Consider the following 6020-nt stretch of genomic DNA (forward strand, 5'->3'; position numbering starts at 1 on the left):
AAGCGTCATTATTTTCCCTTTTACAATTGACAAAATTAAGACCACAGAGGTTAATTTGACTGTAAAACCCAAACACTAAGCTAACTCCATTGTCATCTCACTACTTTCCTAAAACGCATTCTCATATTCCCAAATTCAGTCTTCCTCAAAATCTCATCCAAATAGCCTCTTCGTCTGTATCCCAAACCAGGATTTCTTGGAGAACTAGACCCTCAAAATGTTTAAATCATTTCTGTAATTTGTAGTGTATGACCTCTTCCCATAGAAGATGGCATTCTAAGGACTGAAGGGTCTCAGGTTTGATTCTGGTCAAGGGCACATGCCTGGGTTGTGGGCTTGATCCCCAGTGCGGGGGGGGCATGTGAGAGGCAGCCGATCAATGATTCTCTCTCATCATTAATGTTTCTCTCTCTCCCTCTCTGAATCACCATTATACTGGGTGGGACAAAAGTAGTTTTACAGTTGTTTGTATGGAAAATAATACAATAATAAATAATAATAAACTTAAAAAAAAAGAAGATGGCATTTTGTGAACTATGGTAAATGGAAAGACATGGGTAGGATTTGGGATAGGGAGCTCCAGATAGGGAGAAGTGAAGGGGAACTGGTAGTGTTTGTTTCCTGTGTTCACCCCACCCCACCCCAGCCTGCTTTCCAATCTCTGGGGAATGGTAAAGAGAGGAAGCTGCTTGCTGGAGGGTACCCCAAAGGGGTGAATGCATTCAGCCTTAGAGCTTTTGCAAACTAGTCTATCTCTATTTTTTAAAATATATTTTTATTGCCGAAACCGGTTTGGCTCAGTGTATAGAGCGTCGGCCTGCGGACTGAAAGGTCCCAGGTTTGATTCCGGTCAAGGGCATGTACCTGGGTTGCAGGCACATCCCCAGTGGGGAGTGTACAGGAGGCAGCTGGTCGATGTTTCTCTCTCATCAACGTTTCTAACTCTCTATCTCTCTCCTTTCCTCTCTGTAAAAAAAACTCAATAAAATATAAAAAAAAATAAAGTAAAATAAAATATATTTTTATTGATTTCAGAGAGGAGGGGAGAGAGTGAGAGAGATAAAAACATCAATGATGAGAATCATTGATCAGCTGCCTCCTGCACGCTCCCTACTGGAGCTCGAGCTCGCAACCCAGGCATGTGTTCTTGACTGGAATCAAACCTGGAACCCTTCAGTCCACAGGCCAATGCTCTATCCACTAAGCCAAACCGGCTAGGGTTATCTGTATTTTTGTTGGAACATTTATAAGAGCATTTCTTTCTCTATAAAGAGACAAGTAACATTTGGGGACTCTCACTCTGGTTAAAGCCCTACCATTTTCTAGAATCCATGGTTTTATGTCATCTTATAGTAAACTGTACTTTTTTAAAACTATAAAAGAGCCTTTAGAATGTTTTCATTTACATTTTACTCTGTAAAGTGAAGTAATAAAGGTATTTTTCTCATAGCAATGGAAGACACTGTGGTTGCTGTTATTGTTTTCTTTCTCCATCTAAAAGTAAAAGTAGGCCCTAGCTGGTTTGGCTCAGTGGATAGAGCACCGGCCTGCAGACGGAAGGGTCTTGGGTTCCATTCCGGTCAAGAGCACATGCCTCAGTTGCAGGCTCAATCCCCGGCCTGGGCCCCGGTTGCAGTGCTTGGAGCGCATGTGGGAGGCAATCAGTCACTGTGTCTGTCTCTTTCACAGACACATCAATGTTTCTCACTGTGTGTCTCTCTCCCTCCCGTCCACTCTCTCTCAAATCAATGGAAAAATATCCCCAGGTGAGGCTTAACAAAAAAATAAAATAAAAAGTGGTTATTGCCCTGGCTGAATAGCTCAGTTGGTTAGAGGATCGTCCCCATACACCGAGGTTGTAAGTTTGACCCCGAGTCAGGGCACATACAAGAAGCAACCAATGAATTCATAAGTAAGTGGAACAACAAATCAATGTTTCTCTCTCGGCCTCCCTTTCTCTCTTTCTCTTTAAAATCAAATTTTGAAAAAGAAAAGAAAGGATAGCACAGGACACAGATGGATAGCCACTTTTTATTTGACTTGATTTTTAGAGAGAATGGAAGAGAAAATGGCTTCTTGTGTGTGCCCTAACCATCTGCAACCTTTCCTTCTCAGTGTGATGCTCTAACCAGCTGAGCTCCCTGGCCAAAGCCTTGTGTATTCATTCATAGCAATACATTTTTACCTTGCAAATACTAGATGTCAAGTGAACATATACCGAATTTACACATGAATAATAAAAAATAATCACAGTTTCTTAAATGCTTTCTCAGGCGATGTGAACAAATTTTACAAACATTTATCAGTAATACCCAAGATAAAGCCCATGAGATAAAGATCACCTGTGGTCTGACAAAGTTAGGTTTATTAACTGAATGCTGTAAGGGAGACCGCACACCAGAGGAATCTCGGAGCATCACATCAAGCACAGTAAGAGATAGTTATTCTAGGATTTGGGGGGGGAATGGAGTGTAGGTAAAATTTAAAAGAATTGTTTCAGGATAGCCTCAAAGCATACCAGGTTATTTGTAAAGATATTCTCATCAGGCCTGAGCTGATAAGAGGACTCAGATCTGTTTCCTTGGAAACTACAAGGTGAAGATAAATATGGAATGTTGTATCTGGAAACTCCTTATCTGAAGCTTTGCATCCGGGTTGGAAATTGAGGCTGCTTCTCTGTGTCAAAATAACTCAGATCCTCCAAGCAAGAATGTTCCATTCTGCCTGATATTTCAATTTGCAAGTTTTCTTGAACTCTGTGATTTTAAAGAATAAGTTTCTCAGCATTATGTCCTTTTGTTAATTGATAAAAACAGTTTTCATGGTTGGCACCCATCAAGATGAGATTAGCTCCTTGGTTACAGATAAGGAAACTGGTTCTCTCTAGAGGTTCTAGGACGTACTTGCCCAATGTCATACAGCTATTATGTTGCAGAGCTAATTCATACATAGTTTATGGCCCCGCAATTCTACACCTAACTATAAAGTCAACGTATATGTGTTTCAAAAACCAAGTATAGGAATGTTCAAAATAGCAATTTTTAGGATTAAGCAGTACTTTTCTGTATTAACTGTTGTTGTAATTGACATACAATAGAATGCACAGATATTAAGTGTTCAGAGAATTTTGACACTTGTCTATACCCATGTTACCGCCACCCAAACCAAGATATAGAAAATTTTCATCATCACCCCAGAAAGTTGTTTTTTTTTGCAATAACCCGAATAATTTTATTTTAAACATTTACCAAATTTAAGTTGTGCTAACTTCTGATGCATAGAAGTATCAACATACTATAAGTGTGTGCATATATAAATATATAGATACATAATTCATATACATGGTAATATTTGGACCTTTACCAATTCAATTTCAATTGTGTCAAATATTTCATCTTTTACAATAATCCTAAAATGTTCAAGAGAACCTTTAATCTATCTGAAGTAAGGAATATAATCCTGGCTAGGACTGGTGTATGGGGGTGGGAGGGTCCTAGTTGCTCCTAACCCGTACAGGGTGCCTTGGCGCAAATCAGAAGGAGCCGCATTGCCTGGGCAGACACCATGCACCAGTCCAGTCTGCTTGGTGAGTGGAGCTCAGCAGGATGTCAGCTCCCATTGGCTGCCTCAGCCAGGTGCCCTTGTTCATGGCACCACCTGCATACAGGTGGCTGGCAGGCCTGGACGGGGCTGCTCAGTGCTGGTGCGAGCAGAGCATGGAGATCTGGCCATCTTCGCGCAGCTTGCTCTTAAAAAAGACTGATTTCATTTGGATGAGTCTGGCCGGGTAGGGGTCCCTTCTCCTTCTCACCACTTCTGATGATTTAGCTGAAGAAGGCCATTCTTCATGTTCAAGTGTGCAGAAGGCTGTGCAGCCTCCGAGTGGGCTTTCAAGGTTTAATCTTAGGAAATAACCAATGTTGATTCTTGATTCCTAGACAATGATGCTGTCAAGCTGACTATAGGAACTTTGCAATTTCCCTTTTCTCTCGGAGCCTCCGCTGGGCCGCCTTAGCCCGGGCTCGCGCAGCGGGGCCGCGGTCAGGAGAAAGGAGCCGGCGGGGACTCTCGGGCCGCGACCGAGCCCCGGAGCGGAGGATCGGGCCGGGCCGGGGACGCCCCCACCGGGAGCTCCGGCGGAGGCGGGGCCGCCGGGTTCCGCGCCCCGGAGGAGGCTGGCTCCGGGAGCTCCGCCGGGCCCCCACCTCCGCCCGCCGCCGCGGCCCGCCACCCCTCCCCAGAAAGTTTTTTTGAGCTATGCTCCTTTCTAATCAATTCCACTTACCCCCAGAAATCACTTTTTTATTTTTATCTTACACATTAGTTTTGCCTGTTCTTGGACTTCATAGTGATGCAATCATATTTCGTGTACTCTTCAGAGTTTGGCTTGTTTCAATTTACATGTTTTTGAGATTTATCTATAATGTTGCATATATCAGTAGCTGTATGACATTTAGTCCTCCAGGATATGTGCATGTATGTATTTATTTTAGAGAGAGAAGAAGGTAGAAGAAGAAAGAGAGAGAGAGGAGATTGGTTGGTTGCCTCCTGCACGTGCCCCAACTGGGGATCAAATGGCAACTTGGGTATGTGCCCTGACCGGGAATGGAACCCACAACCCTTTGGTACATGAGACGATACTCCAGCCAATTGAACCACACTGGTCAGGGGTTTGGTCTTTTTTATTGCTAAATAAATGTGTAAGGCTGAATAAATGTATAAATTAAGATGATTTACACAATAAAGGTGGTCATAAACATAGCCCACAGTCTTCGTCTGTTGGGGCTGCTGTAACAAAAATCACAGACTGAGTAGCTTATAAACAACAGAAATTTCTTCCAGTTCTGGAGGCTGCGAAGTCCAGGATCAAGATGTTAGCGTGGTTGCTTTATAATAAGGGCCCTCTTTCCAGTTCACAGCCAGCTCCTCCTGGCTGTGACCTCACGTAATAGAGCTTCAAAGGAATCTCTCTCTGGAGCCTCCTTCATAAAGGCACTAATTCCGTTCATGAAGGCAGAGCCTACGCACCCCCACCTCCTGATACTATCATGTTTGGGTTAGGATTTTGACATGAATTTTGGGGAGAACACAAACATTCAGACCATAGCACCTACAAAATAAGACTATCTTAAACTTCTTTAGAGAAAATAAGTTGTCATGGAGTCTATAAAATAGAATGACTAGGATGTAAGTGATAATATCTGAAAGGTACCTGTTATTAAACTAACACCAAGGTTTCAAACTAACACATTCTTCTCCTTAAGATGGTATCTCAAAAACCTTTCACTCATACCGTAAGCTCCTCCTATATTATATTTTGAATAAGGATAAAATATAAAATCAAGGAACAATGGAGCTGTGCAATATCCCACTTAAATGGAAGCCACATGAGGTCAGTCACTTTGTGGATGTTCTTCACTGCTGTATACTCATTGCCTAGCACAGTGCTTATAACAAAGCAAGCACTTAAACTGGATAAAGTCACAAAAGAAAGAGAATGAGCTATTCTCTGATGGACGTGAAACTCTCTATTAGCATAGTTAGGCTTTTAAATTTGTTTTTAAATATATTTTTTAGAGAGGGAGGGAAAGGGAGAGTAAGAGAGAAACATCGATGAGAGGCTGCCCCCTGCAACCGAAACGTGCCCTGACCAGAAATTGAACCAGCAACCCCTCAGTGTGTGGGATGATGCTCAACCAACTGAGCCACACTGGACAGGGCAGACTTCAAATATTTTAGGTTGACAAGCAAGACAAACTGTTTTTTTTTTACATATGGGTGTGTGTATTAATCCTCACCTGAGGACATTTTTCCATTGATTTTTAGGGAAAGACAGAAACATCGATGTGAAAGCAGCACATCGATTGGTTACCCCCTGCACAAGCCCTGACCAGGGCCCAGGCTAGGGAGGAGCCTGCAACCAACGTATGTGCCCTTGACTGGAATCAAACCCGGGACCCTTTGGTCCACAAGTGGATGCTCTATCTGCTGAGCCAAACTAGCTAGGGCTATATATGGTT

This window comes from Myotis nattereri (assembly GCF_964212035.1).
Source record: "Myotis nattereri genome assembly, chromosome: 3".
Lineage (NCBI taxonomy): Eukaryota > Metazoa > Chordata > Mammalia > Chiroptera > Vespertilionidae > Myotis > Myotis nattereri.